Source organism: Mauremys mutica, chromosome 4 (genome assembly GCF_020497125.1).
Source record: "Mauremys mutica isolate MM-2020 ecotype Southern chromosome 4, ASM2049712v1, whole genome shotgun sequence".
In the NCBI taxonomy this organism is placed as follows: Eukaryota; Metazoa; Chordata; order Testudines; family Geoemydidae; genus Mauremys; species Mauremys mutica.
In genome coordinates, this window is record NC_059075.1 from 105,075,374 (window position 1) to 105,093,049 (window position 17,676).

The 17,676-nt window shown below is 44.1% G+C and overlaps 1 protein-coding gene across 4 annotated transcripts in view; it reads right to left on the reverse strand.

Moving 5' to 3' along the window:
- The window catches only part of SERGEF (secretion regulating guanine nucleotide exchange factor), a 245,359-nt gene that overhangs the window by 99,949 nt on the left and 127,734 nt on the right, over positions 1–17,676 (reverse strand). The gene's annotated exons all lie outside the window — the stretch shown is intronic.

A 17,676-nucleotide genomic window follows, 5' to 3' on the forward strand; every position in this document is an offset into this window, starting at 1 on the left:
CAAAGGGAGAAAGGTCAGGAATCAAACGGACAATGAAGATCTAATTTCCTTCTCACCCATTTACAGCTACTGATATTCCCTGAACATTGAGCATTCCAGCATTGAGACTTATTGGAAAGGCTGTGTGGGGAAGCTTCCAGTGATTCTATCCCTCCAGTCCTCGTCTGGAGGAGAGGACATGTACTGCAAAGGATTTCATAATGCAGATTTCATAATGCTCCTTCCACCAACATTAAACTCAGAATTTTTTTGTAATTTGTATAGTTTAAAGAGGGAGATAATGCAATTCTTTTTTTTAGCTTGCTAGTTCAAGGCAGCACCACAAACTAGTCTGAAAGCAGCTAGTTTGGCTGAAATTTCCCCCCATGTCAATTTGAAATTAATTCTGTCCTGATGATCTGTGATAAAAGTGTGATCTGTATTTTAAAAGGTTCCCCTCCACCACTCTCTCTCTTTTTCTCTGCCCTGGACTTTAAAGTCAGCAGAGACATGTACCCACAAAGCTTTTTTTTAATTTTTGCTGCTGCTATGAAGATGGAAAATGTGTGAGCTACTATCACACACAGCAGGGAATCTCAGTGACCAAGTTCCATATCCTAATTTAATCCCTAATAATTTAATACACGTTCATTCAGTGGACCAAACCCACTGCAGGCAGGTAGTGCTACCTCCACATTCTTCTGGAATATTGACTGATGGCAGCAACCATCTATCAGATATCATGTGGACTTCACTAGATAAAAGGTTCTTTTAATTACTTCCTTCTAGTTTTAATCTTTTGACCAAGTAAATCACTAGGAAAGGAACCCATACACACAGTTCATAATAAATCTGGAAACTCACTGCTAATCTCTGAGGTTACTGAGCTAACTAAAATAAACTGCAATCAAACTATACTCTTCTACTATCAAAAAAATATAATATTTAAATAAGGATACTAGATTTATAGAGTTTTAAGGCCATAAGGGATCATTGTGATCATGTATTCTGAGCCCATGCATTGCAAAGACCATAAGATTTCTCCAAGAGTTTCCTTTGTGAAACCCACAATTTTGGGTTGAGCTAGCATATGTCTATGACATCCAGTCTTGAATCATTGTGTTAGAAGTAAACGTTATGATCAAGGGTACTGAGTATGCAAAACAGCACTACGGTGACATGAAAACACCTTATTATTAGCTAACTGGTAGCTGAAAGCCTATGTTGCGGCATTTGGGCCAAGTAATCCACCATAAGTGCAGTCTCCCTCATACAACCAATGAAACTGTTGCATGCAAATTAGCTGTAGAGTAACAGTGGTGTCTGGTTGAATTAGCTCCGATATCACACTGGTCTCAGACTCTTGGCATTACATAGTGTGGCAAGGCACCTTCTTGGTCTCACCAGCCTCAGCTGTTTTAGCCTTGGTGAGACGAACTTGGGGTAAAAAAGTCCCTCTTGGCTGCACAAGGGCAGTCCGTCCTTTTCTCAGCCAGTGTTTTGAGCATGTATTTCTCCCTTATGGGAGGGAATACAGCCTCCCCTCTTGGAGAGGCTTGCTCCCTTGCTGCTACTCACCTACTGGTAGCTTGACTCCTCTCTCTCTCTCTCTCCTCCCCTTCTCCCAACAGGGGAGGGTCTAAAAAGGTCTCAGGCAGCCCTTAGTTGTAATCAGCTGATCCTAATTGATCACAGGTAACTCCCTCTCAGCTGATCCTAATTGATCTCTGGTAACCCCTTCTCAGCTGAACCTGATTGACCTGTAGTCACCCCTCCCCAGCTGATCGGGAAGAGGGCCTTTTAACCTTCTGGGACTGTTTTCTAAACACACACACCCCTTGCAGCCGTCTGTCCCAAGTTTATCACAATAACTATTACCTTACTGTCACATGGGTGTAATTCATCAAGTCAAATGACCGAGAACTTAAAAATAGGATGGTAACAGACCATGAATCCCAGTGATCACTGAACCTGGGTGATAGTCTGAACAATAAGCACTCTCAGCCACACTTGTAGCTGTTTCCATTAATTAACACTGACTCAGACATTCTAAGCTTCAGAGTGATGGACCATTCTGGAATCTTATTTCATAGAGGCTGTACTAATAAAGTTGACAGCTGAGATTCAACAAATCTCCTCTGGTTTGAATGTATTGAGCCAAGAAATGGAAGCCTCTGGGGTTGGGAAAACTGCATAAGAAAAACAAATTGTTTTAAAATCCATCATACATTTTGTGATGAATCTCATTTTCTGGAACAATTAACATATAAGGACTGAGAGAAAACAATGGCCTTGGAAGGGGACTAGTGAAGTAGCTGTAAAATTTCTATCTTGCAATGTTACAGCTACTCAGAGCTTCAAGCACTGGCACATTAAAATGCATAACATATCGCTGTATTACTGTACTCTTCACGCAACAGGGCCATACATTATAGCAGTACTGATTTTTAATGTGTTTTCATTGGCTAATGCAGCCCACCAATAATGTTGGGATTTAAACATTGATGCCATGGAAACAAGATCTGCACATGGAAATGCATGTGAAGATTGATGGGGAAAAAAAATCAGAACAGCAAATTCTGTCTCTTCACTGCATGATGAAAAATGGGATATTAAAGCTGCCGCTAATAAAATCAATGTGAAGCATGAGCTATCTAATCTCATATTCCTATTCAAAGTATGCTGAACACAAACACTGTTTCAGATGGTTCTATGAAACAGGCTGTTCACCCCGCTTCTGTAGGTCTTGTATATTTAGAGCTAATGGCCCCACTGGAAATGCCGTGTGTTCAAAACAGAACATGCTGTTTAGAATGTGTGACATCTCCACTAAAGAGGCATTTTGTTCCAATACCTAATAACAACAATTATCCAGTCTGCAACTCTGACAGATAAATAAAGCAAGCTGGTGATCACTCACTGTTTTGTAATCCACTCATACAACTGTCACCAACAGCAGCACTCTGAGAATCTCTGCCTACACTACACAGCCATCCACTACCTCATTTACTAGAGTTTATGGGAATCTGCCACAATGGAAGGCAGCAGCAGAAACAGAATTCACTGCATTATAGGCCTTGTCTACCGTGGTAATTTGCCCCCATTATAGCCATTGGTGACCAGCCACTTGTGTCGCTGCACCAGTGCAATCTCCTAATGCATATGAGACAACCCATTATAAGCAATAATTTACACCAGTGCCACTTTTTCCAAGCCAGGGAAAGCTGCACTGGTGGAAACAGCCATTGTGCCACCAATCGCTGTAATCAAGGTAAGTCCCTTGCATAGACTAGGCTATTGGCAGTCATCCTTATTCGCTCTCACTAGCACAGGACAGGGACACGGCAACCCTGGTAGCAGCAGCAGTCTCCGTGCACCAGTGGGGCATTCACCCAACAGGAGAGCACAGGGATGTTTGCACTGCTGCCCTAGCCCAGGGTGATGTCACTTTAAAATGTAGCCTGGATTCCACTAGGAGCCCCGCTGGGAAAATCTTCCTAAGGGATTCTCTGAATCAGTGCATCCTCAGGCGCCATGGCCATATCCCTGTCTCTCACTGAAGGCTGTGCCGGCCTCTTGCAGAACCCCTGCTAGACTGGACATTTTGCTTCACTCTAAGAGAAGACAGCATAACCCAGAGGTGAACCAAGGCTCCTGTCTGCTTTAACTTGAAGTTCAAGTTAATCTTGTGGGCATCCCAGATGGCATGTCAGCCTCTTAAAATATAACCCTCCCACCCTAAATTAGACAATAATCACCCAACATAAAAAAGTATTAGTAGCAGTCAGAATTGGTAGGATGAGGTGCCTGCAAAGGAGAATGGGATTACCACAGACATAATGAAAACTTACATTAGGTGCAACTAATTCAGCAATGAGTATAGTTTTGTAACACAATGCTGGTATGTACTGCAACAGCCATCATTTTCTAGCTACCTGGCCTTTTTTCTGTGTTGCAGAAGAAATTAAACTCTAGCAGACATCTGTATGTTCCTACAGGATAGATAAATATGTTGAAATCAAGAATATTTGGAGCTTCTGCATGCAATATTGTTCCAGTTGGGCAACTATGTTATGCTGTATATTTAAACACACATCAAAAGTTACAATTCTTAACAGAGAGTCAGAATCAATCTCTAGCAGTTATTGAAGCCCTTTGGAATAATAAACAATGCAACCCCCTTCAAATTAAAATCGCTCCTCTACTAAAAAAACCTGAGAGTGTTTTAGTAGTTGTTCACATGCATATAAACGTATTTTAATCTCTCTATATCATAAAGATTTCAAAGCAATACACAAACAATTAATCAAGGCTCACAATACACCTTTGAGACAAGGAAAGGCATTTCCAATGGAAACTGCAGAAGCAACTAGATGGAACCTAACTATTCAAGCTAAAACGTAGCTGACTCCTCAATGTTAACACCAATAACTCTTATTAAACAAGCCCTGAGATCTTTAATGGTCACACTCAATCAGGTCTCCTGCTCTACATCCAACTGAAAGACATCAGCAGCACAGTGGCCCCTTAACCCAGACAGCAAACTAATACCACCACATCCTATAGCATTTTGTGTTACTTGGGGTATGTCTACACTACGGGATTATTCCGATTTTACAGAAACCGTTTTTTTAAAACAGATTGTATAAAGTCGAGTGCATGCGGCCACACTAAGCACATTAATTCGGCAGTGTGCGTCCATTTACCGAAGATAGTGTCGATTTCCGGAACGTTGCACTGTGGGTAGCTATCCCACAGCTATCCCATAGTTCCCGCAGTCTCCCCCAGCCATTGGAATTCTGGGTTGAGATCCCAGTGCCCGATGGGACAAAAAACATTGTCGCGGGTGGTTCTGGGTACAGCCTCACCCCTCCCTCCGTGCAAGTAGCAGACAATCGTTTCGCGCATTTTTCCTGGGTGAACTGTGCAGACGCAATAGCACAGCAAGCATGGAGCCTGCTCAGCTCAAGACAGCGATCATGGACGTTGTAAACACCTCGTGCATTCTCATGCAGTCTATGCTGAACCAGGACTTGCAAAACCAGGTGAGGAGGAGGCGGCTACGGCAGCGCGGCGATGAGAGCGATGAGGACATGGACACAGAAAAGACGGTTACTCACCGTAGTAACTGGTGTTCTTCGAGATGTGTTGCTCCTATCCATTCCAATGTAGGTGTGCGCGCCGCGCGTGCACGGTTCTTCGGAACATTTTTACCCTAGCAACTCCGGCGGGCCGGCTGGCGCCCCCTGGAGTGGCGCCGCTATGGCGCTGGATATATACCCCAGCCGGCCCGTCCGCTCCTCAGTTCCTTCTTGCCGGCTATTCCGACAGTGGGGAAGGAGGGCGGGTCTGGAATGGATAGGAGCAACACATCTCGAAGAACACCAGTTACTACGGTGAGTAACCGTCTTTTCTTCTTCGAGTGATTGCTCCTATGCATTCCAATGTAGGTGATTCCCAAGCCTTACCTAGGCGGTGGGGTCGGAATGAGACGTGGCGGAATGTAACACCGCGGAGCCAAAGGCTGCGTCGTCTCGAGACTGCTGCACCAACGCGTAGTGGGAAGCGAAGGTGTGGACTGAAGACCAGGTGGCCGCTCTACAGATGTCCTGGATGGGAACATGGGCCAGGAAGGCGGCCGACGAGGCGTGCGCCCTGGTCGAGCATCGGCCGCTGGCAAGCCACGCAGGGCTTGAATCCCGGTGCTCCGGGCATAAGCCCGCACCGGGGCGGAAGAAGAGGGCTAGCCCCTCTAATTCCCTAACTACTATACTATACAACTAACTATACAACTATAACAAGAAACTTTAACAAGTATTACAACTATATACACACTAAATCTATGGAGAGCGCTAGGGCTGTGGAGGTAAGGGAGCACTCCACTGTTCCTACTAGCCGTCACGGGCGGAAAGAAGGAACTGAGGAGCGGACGGGCCGGCTGGGGTATATATCCAGCGCCATAGCGGCGCCACTCCAGGGGGTGCCAGCCGGCCCGCCGGAGTTGCTAGGGTAAAAATGTTCCGAAGAACCGTGCACGCGCAGCGCGCACACCTACATTGGAATGCATAGGAGCAATCACTCGAAGAAGAATTCTCTCAAACCGCGGGCCCCTGCGCTTTGGAGATCATGCTGGTAATGGGGCAGGTTCTAGCCATGGAACGCCGATTTTGGGCCCGGGAAACAAGCACAGACTGGTGGGACCGCATAGTGTTGCAGGTGTGGGACGATTCCCAGTGGCTGCGAAACTTTTGCATGCATAAGGGCACTTTCATGGAACTTTGTGACTTGCTTTCCCCTGCCCTGAAACGCCAGAATACCAAGATGAGAGCAGCCCTCACAGTTGAGAAGCGAGTGGCGATAGCCCTCTGGAAGCTTGCAATGCCAGACAGCTACCGGTCAGTCGGGAATCAATTTGGAGTGGGAAAATCTACTGTGGGGGCTGCTGTGATGCAAGTAGCCAAAGCAATCATTAAGCTGCTGCTACGAAAGGTTGTGACTCTGGGAAATGTGCAGGTCATAGTGGATGGCTTTGCTGCAATGGGATTCCCTAACTGTGGTGGGGCGATAGATGGAACCCATATCCCTATCTTGGCACCAGAGCACCAGGGCACCCAGTACATAAACCGCAAGAGGTACTTTTCCATGGTGCTGCAAACACTGGTGGATCACAAGGGACGTTTCACCAACATCCACGTGGGATGGCCGGGAAGGGTTCATGACGCTCGCGTCTTCAGGAACACTACTCTGTTTAAACGGCTGCAACAAGGGAATTACTTCCCAGACCAGAAAATAACAGTTGGGGATGTTGAAATGCCTGTCATTATCCTGGGGGACCCAGCCTACCCCTTGATGCCATGGCTCATGAAGCCATACACAGGCAGCCTGGACAGTAGTCAGGAGTCGTTCAACTACAGGCTGAGTAAGTGCAGAATGGTGGTAGAATGTGCATTTGGCCGTTTAAAGGCGCGCTGGTGCACATTACTGACTCGCTCAGACCTCAGCCAAACCAATGTCCCCTTTGTTATTGCTGCTTGCTGTGTGCTCCACAATCTCTGTGAGAGTAAGGGGGAGACGTTTATGGTGGGGTCGGAGGTTGAGGCAAATTGCCTGGCCGCTGATTATGCGCAGCCAGACACCAGGGTGATTAGAAGAGCACACCAGGAAGCGGTGCGCATCAGAGAAGCTTTGAAAACCAGTTTCATCACAGCCCAGGGTACGGTATGACTGTTGTGTTTGTTTCTCCTTGATGATCCCCCTCCCTTGATTGACTCATTTCCTGTAAGCCACCCACCCTCCCCCTTCGATTACCGCTTGCTTCCTAAGAAAATAAAGTCACTCTCGTTTAAAAATCATGTATTCTTTATTAATTAATTATAAAAAGAGGGAGAGAACTGACAAGGTAGCCCGAGTGGGGTTTGGGAGGAGGATAGGAGGGAAGGAAAAGGCCACTAAAAAAATTTCAAAATAATGACAGCCTTTTGGTTGAGCTGTCCACTGGAGTGGAATGGGCGGGTGCATGGAGCCTCCCCCCACACGTTCTTAGTCGTCTGGTGGGTGAGGAGGCTAAGGAACATGGTGAGGGGGGAGGGTGGTTATACAGGGGCTGCAGTGGCACTTTGTGATCCTGCTGCCGTTCCTGAAGCTCCACCAGATGCCATAGCATGTCAGTTTGATCACGCAGCAGCCCCAGAGTTGCATCCCGCCACCGCTGATCTTCCTGCTGACACCTCTGATCTTCCTGCCGACACCTCTCCTCACATTCGTCCCTCCTGTCCTCACGTTCATCCCTCCTGTCCTCACGGTCACTGGCATCTTTCCTGTACTTTGATACCACGTCCTTCCACTCATTCAGATGAGCTCTTTCATTGCGGGTCACTTCCATGATTTCCGAGAACGTTTCGTCTCGCATCTTTTTTTTCCGCCGCCGTACCTGAGATAGCCTTCGGGACGGAGGAGGGAGACTTGAAAAATTTGCAGCTGCAGGAGGGAGGGAAAAAAGGGAGAGAAGTATTTTAAAAGATACATTTTACAGAACAATGGTTATACTCTTTCACGGTGAACAACACTATTCACCTTACATAGCACATGTGATCTCACTACAAGGTCGCATTTTGCATCTTAATATTGAGTGCCTGCGGCTTTGGTGTTAGAGATCACAGACACAGGTCCAGGCATCAGAATTTGGCTTGCATGCGGCCATGGTAAGCCATTGTCTTTTGGCTTCTGCAGCCTTCATATATTCAGCGCCCTCCTTTCCCAAATAGCAAGCAAAGCCCGTTGAGTGCTGCTTCTTTCCTGTTAACATGCAGCAGCAGAAATCACCCCCCCATCCAATTCTCTGGGATGATCGCTTTACCCCTCCCGCCACCGCGTGGCTGGTATCATGGAAGATCGCTGCTAGCCACCCTCCCCGCCACCGCGTGGCTGGTAGCAGGGAAGATCCCAGCTAGCCAAACGCGAAAAAGCTCAGCGCCAATCACCCCTCCTCTTCCTCCCCCTGCTTGGCTAAATGCAGGGAAGGATTTCTTTTAAACCACATGCAAACAGCCCAACCATCTCTGTCCCCTTAATTAAATTCCCGTATTTCAACCAGGTTACCATGAACGATATCACTCTCCTGAGGATAACACAGTGAGATAAAGAACGAATGTAGCTTGAATGCCAGCAAACCATACACAGGACCATACACGGGACCATACACGGGACCATACACAGCTAGGCTTTGTCATGCAATGATACCAGATTACTTGCTACATGCATGGCGTGGTCAAGTGTCCTACCATGGAGGACGGAATAAGGCTGCCCTGCCCAGAAACCTTCTTCAAAGCTTTTGGAGTACCTCCAGGAGAGCTTCATGGAGATGTCCCTGGAGGATTTCCGCTCCATCCCCAGACATGTTAACAGACTTTTCCAGTAGCTGTACTGGCCGCGAATGCATCCCAAGTCCTCAGGGCAAATTAATCATTAAAAAATGCTTGCTTTTAAACCATGTTTTATATTTACAAAGATACACTCACCAGAGGTCCCTTCCATGGCTTCATGGTCTGGGATAGTGGCTTGGGAAGGCTGGGAGGGTACTTCTGTCAGGCTGAGAAAAAGCTCCTGGCTGTTGGGGAGAACGGAGTGCTGTGTGCTCTCTGCAAGCTCATCCTCCTCTTCCTCCTCCTCATCTTCCCCGTCTGCAGAATCCTCAGGCAAGGCTAAGATTACCCCCACCTCAGAATCCACGGACAGGGGTGGGGTAGTGGTGGCGGACCCCCTAGAATAGCATGCAGTTCAGCGTAGAAGCGGCATGGTTGCGGCCCTGCCCCGGACCTTCTGTTTGCTTCTTTGGTTTTCTGGTAGGCTTGTCTGAGCTCCTTAACTTTCACACGGCACTGTACTGAGTCCCTAGTGTGGACTCTCTCCATCATGGCCTTGGAAATTTTTTCAAATGTTTTTTCATTTCGTCTTTTGGAACGGAGTTCTGTTAGCACGGAATCCTCTCCCCATATAGTGATCAGATCCAGTACCTCCCGTGCGGTCCATGCTGGAGCTCTTTTTTGATTCTCAGACTGCATAGTTACCTGTACTGATGAGCTCTGCGTGGTCACCTGTGCTGATCAGCTCTCCATGCTGGGCAAACAGGAAATGAAATTCAAAAGTTCGCGGGGCTTTTCCTGTCTACCTGGCCAGTGCATCCGACTCCAGATGGCTGTCCAGAGCGGTCACAATGGTGCACTGTGGGATAGCTCCCGGAGGCCAATACTGTCGAACTGCGGCCACACTAACCCTATTCTGAAATGGCAATACCGATTTGAGCGCTACTCCCCTCGTCGGGGAGCAGTACAGATATCGATATTAAGAGCCCTTTATATCGATATAAAGGGCTTTGTTGTGTGGACGGGTGCAGGGTTAATTCAGTTTAACGCTGCTAAATTCGTTATAAACCCGTAGTGTAGACCAGGTGTTGGTGTTCCTCATCATCATGCTCTGATTTACTGAGCAACCCAAGTTATTTGGTGAGATCTGGTGGCACAAGGTAGCACAGCTTATTAAACTGATAACATAGTGTAAGAGGGGGGATGGCAACTCAAATCAGAGGCTTTTGAGAATCAGGCAAAATGTGAGGAAGAAAAAAAAAGTTAAGGGGAGTTCTCTGTTGTTCCTTTCCTGGGTGGAAGGATCTATCTTAGATACTTATATTACCTCCATCACCATGGCATCTGAGTGCCTCACAATCTTTATTTATCATCCCTGCACCCCTGCAAGGGTAGAGAAGAGCATTTTACAGATGAGAAACCGAGGAAGGACTTTCTCAAGGTGACAGAGGAAGGAATAGAACCCGGGGTCTTCAGAGGCCCTTAGTGCCCTAACTACTAAACCCTCCTTCCTCTCTCTCTCAATTCTCCCATGTGAAAGGGCATCAAGTCAGAGACCTGTTGGAGAAGAAAGACTGGAGCTGTAAAGAGGGAGAAGGGACGGTGTGGGGGGTTAGGAGGAGGCAGAGAGAAAGTTGGACATGGTGATGTGAGTGGTGAAAGAGAGAGAAGATCTCAAGCAGCCTGGACAAGCTTGTGAACATTTTGGCACTTACCCAGAAAGAGCCTCCAAGTCTTTTGAGCGTTGACATGGCAATTCAGAGAACAGGTAGCTGTGAAGCTATGCTTTACTCAGCTTCAAAGAGCTGCATAACATCCCATGTTGGGCATCATGATAATAACCCTAACTACCTTTAGCAGGCCTCTACATTATTTTTCAAATGACAGATGTCTAACTGGAAAGAAACTATTGGGTCATCTAGCCCATGGCCCAGCCAGTGCAGAAATGCTCCCTCAGCACATCAGCTTTTAGAAGTCCTTGGATATGGGGGTCTCCAGCACTTCCCTTCAGGGAAAAGATTATATTATACTATGGCAGTGGTTTTCAAACTGAGGTACGCATACCCCTAGGGGTACACAAGCTCTCATCGGGGGATACGTCAGTAAAATCCTGTATTGACGGACAACCCATTTAATTTAGTAAGACTTGGCAATCTAATCATAAGTATATTATGACCCTATCTCAGATGGGGAGACCCAGTAGATTATATTATTTGGAAAGGGGGTATGCAGCCTAAAAAGTTTGAAAACCACTGTACTATAGGATTTCTAAGCCTGAATGAAGACATGAAGTTTAAGGACTTTGATTTAGATTGCAGTCACTGCCATTCTGATTTTTAGTACATTAAGGGATGGTTATTCTACAGACAGTACCCAGTGGCGTGAAGAAAGGGGAGGAGAAAAGATCAAAAAGGTGAGCACAAAGGCACTCTTTCATCTAAGATTTGATATAGATGTTTGACCACAGAGTGATCTCCTTGACAGATCTTGCCTTGTTAAGGAAACCAGCAAGGCCAGAAGCAGAGAAAGACTTTATTCCTCCAGGGATTTGAAGCCAAAAGGGAATGATAAGAGTTGACAGAGAGATTGCAGATGACTAAAGATCAAGGTTTATATAATACAGTATAATCATTCTTTCCTAGTGCTGTTCCTTCATGCCCTTGATTAATGTATTGTAACTGATTTGTACTGTTTGACACATACTGACTAACTACATTTTGTATGCAGAATTCCACTGAGGGGGGAGGAACTGAATATAATTAGTGAAGCTGTCTTGCTTCCAATGATCCTTCACTAGGAACTCTGTGTTCCTCTTCCGGATCACTTGATTCCTGATTGATAAGGAGAGGCAGCTTGCTAACCTAGTCACATTCCTTGGTTAGTACCCGGCTAAATGCAGTTTACTGCAATACAAGGGTTTTGCAGCACAAGGTTATAACACCTAGCACCTAGCAGCACAAGGGTATAACCCCACCCAGAGCAGCAGTTTAATGCCATTCCCTGTTGCTGGGTATGTCCATGGAAAATTGTGAGGGCCAAATAATCGTGAGATTTGACAGTCTTTTCTCTGTGTTTGCTATTTGCTGCCAATCTAATCTATTATTTATTTAAATCAATTGAAATACGATTTCTAGCTTTGTTACAAAGTGGGAGTCACAATGAAATTTAAAGTGAGGCTTTGTTATTTCAGCCTGGCAGAAAACATTCTTCACCCAGACAATGGGCCATATGCTGGTCCACTGCACAAAGCCCAAGCACATGGGCCTTTACTGGGGTAGAGAGTACTGCAAGGGATTAAATCCTTGCCCCATCCCCTCAACTAAGCTGGGGGCAGGAAACCTCCCGAACAGTATGGGGGTTTTATCAGTAGATCAGCATAGTTTACAGACCAACTGGCCACAGCCTGTGTCCATCCCCACAACTGATCCCAAGCCCACCTCCTCACTGCAGAGTATTGCCCAACTTGTGCAGGAAATGCAAAATTCCCCTTCGCGCTATCCCTCTGTGACAGTCTGGATGCAATCTGGGTCTTGAATGTTTGTGGGAGTTGGAGACAGCATTAATCCAAAAGCAACAAAATATTTTTTTAAGTTATTTATAAATAACACCTCATAAAACTCCAAGCAAGGAGAAAATACAGTGTGAAATGGAGAGGAAGAATGAAAGATTCTATAACTGATACGGTGCTTAGTCCAGTCAGGATCAGGATCCCATGGTGCTAGGCATGAACGCTCACAAATGAGGACACGGTCCCTGCCCTGAATTTTTAGAATCAAAATGTGGGGAGAAGAGTGGTCAGACTAAAAAAAGAACTTGGAGGGGACAGGGGAGTTGTGTCTGTTTTGAAGTGGGGACAGATGAACTGAAATGTCAAGAGGAAGCAAGTCCTGTACCCATCTCTAAAAAGGCCTGACCAGCTGCAGACTCAAAGATACAAATGCTACTGAGATCAGAGTACACATACTCAGAATTAGGGTCAAGGGGGTGGTGGGAAAGTAGCAAAATGCAACCAAGGAATACCTCATAAAGATCTTTACAAATCAGCAGTATCAGTTTACAGTCTCTCTGCCAAGGAGTGTGAAGACAGCTGAGTGCATGTAATAGACACATGGTTATTCAAAGCAGAGGGAAAGCTAGTTGCTCTATTCTAAACAAGCTGAAAGCAACAGGGAAGCTGTGTTAAGGAGGAAGTTAGAATAATTAAGCCTCATTGTCATGAACTTGTGTTACTATTGCAAGGTCATCAAAGAGTTATCAAAAGTTCCCATACCAGATACTTTCCTTCTTCCACATGTGAGGAAGAAGACATGGAACACAAAGCCTATATATTTCAAAAATTGTTTGACACACTACTGACTCTGCTATGCCATCTGCAAGCAAATCTCTGCCATCAGATTATTCAGATGTTTTCAGCTCAAGACTTCTATCCTACAGAATGCCAAAAGGCCAGGATTTCAGCATCTTCCTCCTATGGTATTAAATAGAGATAGAACTAGAAAACTAGCATAAAAGTCAGCATTATCAATCTGAATGTGCTAATTTCTATCGCTGCCACTTTAATGAAGCTAACGGTTCCATTAGGCAAAAACTATAGGCAAACATTCTGTCAAAGCGCACTCTATTACTCAATATTTAAAAGCCTAAAATACAAGTTACAAAGATGAGTGTAATATTTGGTTATAAAATATCAACTTCTACATAGCCACCTATTTTCAAGGTTCTTTTAAAAATGCATAACATTTGGGAACAGTTTTAGGCTTTCTGTAAGATTCTGGGCTTTACATCTTTTTCCTTATGCAAAATAATCCATTATAGTTAATTCATAATGGATTACAAATATTTTAGTTAGCGTAGAAGGAATGACAGAGCAGCTAGAACGCAGTGCACACATTCTGGGGAAATTCTGCTCTCACCTACACTTGGGTAAGCCTTAAGTAACGTCAGTGACTTCACTTGAGTTTTTTCTGGATTTACGGGGATGTAACTAAGGGCAGAATTTGGCACACAGGACCTGCAAGGAAGCTTAACACCACAGAGTTACTTAGACTTTTGTAACCTCATAAGTCTGGTAAAGGTATGAGATGTTATTTTTAAAAGTTTATTTCAAATTATTGACAAGTTGGTATGCCTCTATTTTTTCGTGCGCTGTTTTTCATTTGTTTGGAGGAGCCCAAAGTATGTACATCATTTATTAAAAAACAGCAGCCAAACTATGAGGCACCATTACAAGTGGTAATTTTTGAAGTGAGACACCTTAAAGGGGCTTGACTCCTGAACTTACAAAAAAACAGCTACATAAACTGGGTCCGTAGCTTCCTCCAGGGTCAAAACCAAACGGTCATGATTTTCAAAAGGGACTAGTGATTTGGAATACCTCATTTTCTGGGTGTCCAACTTGAGACACTTTAAAGAGGTCCAATTGTCAAAGAAACCACTGAGCACTCATCCTCTGAAAATCACGTCCTTTTGAAGGGTCTCAAATTGGGTATCCAAAAATGGAGACATCTAAAATCACTAGTCCCATCTGAAAACTGTGGCCAATAAATGTTGCTGAGAAGAATGACTAGTAAGGAAATCACTCAAACACAGTGGGGCCAATCCTGCACATCTTCACTTTTGTTAGTAGTCCCACTGAAGCTCAGTGAGGCTTGTTGGTTGCATAAATAAGAGTTTGCTGGCTTAGGCTTTATATGGGCATATTGTCTCTGCCAAAAGAAAAAAAAAAGGAAGTCCATCATACCAGAGAAGGGACTGTTAAGGACACAGGAAATACAGCGCATCTGCCATCTACCCTGATTTGAAATGTACCTCAGGGAACTGGGTGCCTTTGAGAAACAAATTATGTAAGATAACCATCAATTGTTCAGGAAGACAAATGCTGTGCCCTGTTGTCAGCACAAGGCTTACAAATGTACATGCACAAAAATAAATGGAAAAATTTAGCACCAACTTTAATATGCAAGTTAAAAAACAGCAGCACGTTATACTTCCTCATCCCCTGAAATATGTCAAAATAAACATTTAGAGGGAAAAGTATGAGTTTTATATACCAACTAACTCATCTTGCAAAGAGGCTTTTTGGTTCATTTAGTCTCCAGTGCAGCTGCAGGCATGTGGCTGCCATGAGAGCTAGCTTTGTATAAGTACCACAAGTCATGAATTCTACTGCCTGCCTGCTCCTTTACCCATTGCAATAAATGGTGCTTTTACCTTTAGGGTGTCACGTAACGCTCTACTCTTGAATCCTGGATTCTATATTTGGGCAGCACTTAGTAACAATCATCACCCTGAAGAAAACTTATTGGAAATAAATAAATAAAGTGTCTCCATAAACACGCAAGCTCCCAATACAAAGATGAATGAAAAAGTTCTCCTGGGTAAGTAAGGATTAGCATGCAGTAGATAGAGACAGTTGAGCCTGCACTTTAATGCAAGTCTCAAAAGGAAGTTTGGGGAAAAACACATCATATTCTGAAGTGACACGCTGGCTGCTGTTAAGTGCATACTCATTCGAAAGCTGAATTAGCATAAAGCTTGTTTAATTCCATAACAAAATAATGTGAAGTCTTCTGCTTAGACATCTTGGCTGTATTGCACAGTAGCTGAATCAGAAAGTCATCTATCAACATGGAAACACAGTTGTTTGGCAAGGATGAAATGGGAGAAGAATGAGCTGCAAACCTTTGGAAGCAGCTGTATTGGGAGTAGGGTCAGAGAGCACAATATCCATTCCCTCCCATATAACCCCCCAAAAGTGGTAGCAAGCTGGCCAATGCCAGCCTGACTAGGCAGCCCACAAATAGATCTCTACTCAGTCATGTTGTAGCATAATGAAAACTTGTTTCATGATGCAATGCTACATTTTAAATCCACGTGTGGTAGTTTTCAGACTATTCAGGTCTGCGCCTGAGCAATGGCAAGACATTTCCACTTGGAATTTCTACCTCAGTGCAGGTGTTACAGTTTACTCTGCTTTGTTTTCATGCATAGGTATGATCATTTGTTTCCTCTCTGTACTTCTGCATCAGCTTCAAATTTCCCTTTCCCTCACCTGTTCGCTCAGGACTGCATTTTTCAGGGATTCATGCACTGGCAGCAGGGAACTAACTAGCCAGCATAACTTGGACTAGCCTAACTGGGGTGATGGGCCCAGTACACAGCCAGAAAATGTTCCAGAGAGTAACCTGCCTCCTAAACTGTATTGTGCACGCCTCAGCTTTAGCTGATGATCTGGATCAATTATTCTTTATTACATGATCCTAAATGTAGCAAAGAGATCTTTGTAGGGTTGAAACAATGGAATGATAGCTTAAGCATTACCATGTTCTGATTATAGATGTCAATGATGGAGAAGTTTGCTGTAAGGAGATTACGGTCTCTGCTTAAGATTTGTTTACATCTTGAGTATGCGTGTGTGTGGAACCTACACCTACAAAAAAATCCTGTGCAATAATCCTCTGTCTTCAATAATCCGTTACTGAGAGTGGAGATGATCCAATAACGATTCTGTCAGCAGTTGAAGCCAAAGAGGCCCTTCTGACTCAAACTTTTTTACATTTATATAGTCTGAGAACCATGCCTCTTTCTTCCTCAAAAGTAAACGCTTTCTTGATTAAGAAGCTGGAACATGAGACATGTGAAACAAAAAAAGTCAAGAGTACTAGATCCACAGGTCTAAAGGGCTAACCAATCAGAGTATAAATAGACTCATTTCATATTTGTGCTACCAACCTTGTAAGCATTAGAAGAAATAGGACCTGAAACATTTGGGGTGATGCTTTCAGACATGCCCAGCATTAGCCTAACTCTGTTCCCATTGAAGTCAATAGCTTTGTATTATGTTATAATGCACAAACTGGGGGGCGAGGAAGGATGATTTCAGGTAAAGCAAACAGATCAACACAACTCTGACAAATGTTAACACCAAATTTCCAAAGTAGGATGGTAGTATTGAAATTCAAGATCCAATTATGGAATTCCCATAAATAAATCTTACAACTAAAATGCATATTTCTTTTCTGTGGGACTTTTAAAAAAAATTCACAAGGCAACTTGTCCTTACCAAATATAATCAGTTCTGCAAGATATAAAATCCATAATAGAGATTTTTTTTTTAAATTCTAACTGTTAAATTATAACATCACTTTAAGCTGATCACAGATCGGTATGAATCCTAGTAAATACCTCCGTTTGTGAAATACCATTCATCCTCATTCCCATATTCTGGAATCTTCAGAACAGCCTTGTAAAGTAATGACAAGCTGTATTTGACTGCAATAAAATTATACATAAGAATCCTCTCACTTTTTTTTCCAGACCTGCCACATGCAGACAATGCCATATACCAGATTTTGATTAGGAAAATAAAAATAGTTTTTTTTAAAACAATACTTGAAGACATTTTCAGAATACATATATATGGTATATATTGTACACATGCACACAGTTTATGCTGTGGTAATCCTGCTGTTCTTAATCTCTTCAATGAAGCAGGATCAGCCTCTACAGTATTGTGTGTATTTAAGAGTCCAGTTAGAATAATGTTAAAAAGAAAAATGGATGGATAGCGAAGTTCTGTAACACAAACTTAGGTCAAGATTAAGAAGGATTGTGAGGGACTCCAGAACGGCCTAAGAAAGCTAGATAAATGGGCCACATAGTGACAGATGAAATTTAGTGTAGACAGGTGCAAGATAACGTACACTAGAAGGAATAATTTATACATACTGATGGATTCTAAATTAGTTGGAACCTCTCAGGAGAGAGCGCTCTAGACGTCACTGTGGACAGCTCAGGGGAGATGTCTGTTCAATGTGCAATGGCCGCCAAAAAAGCA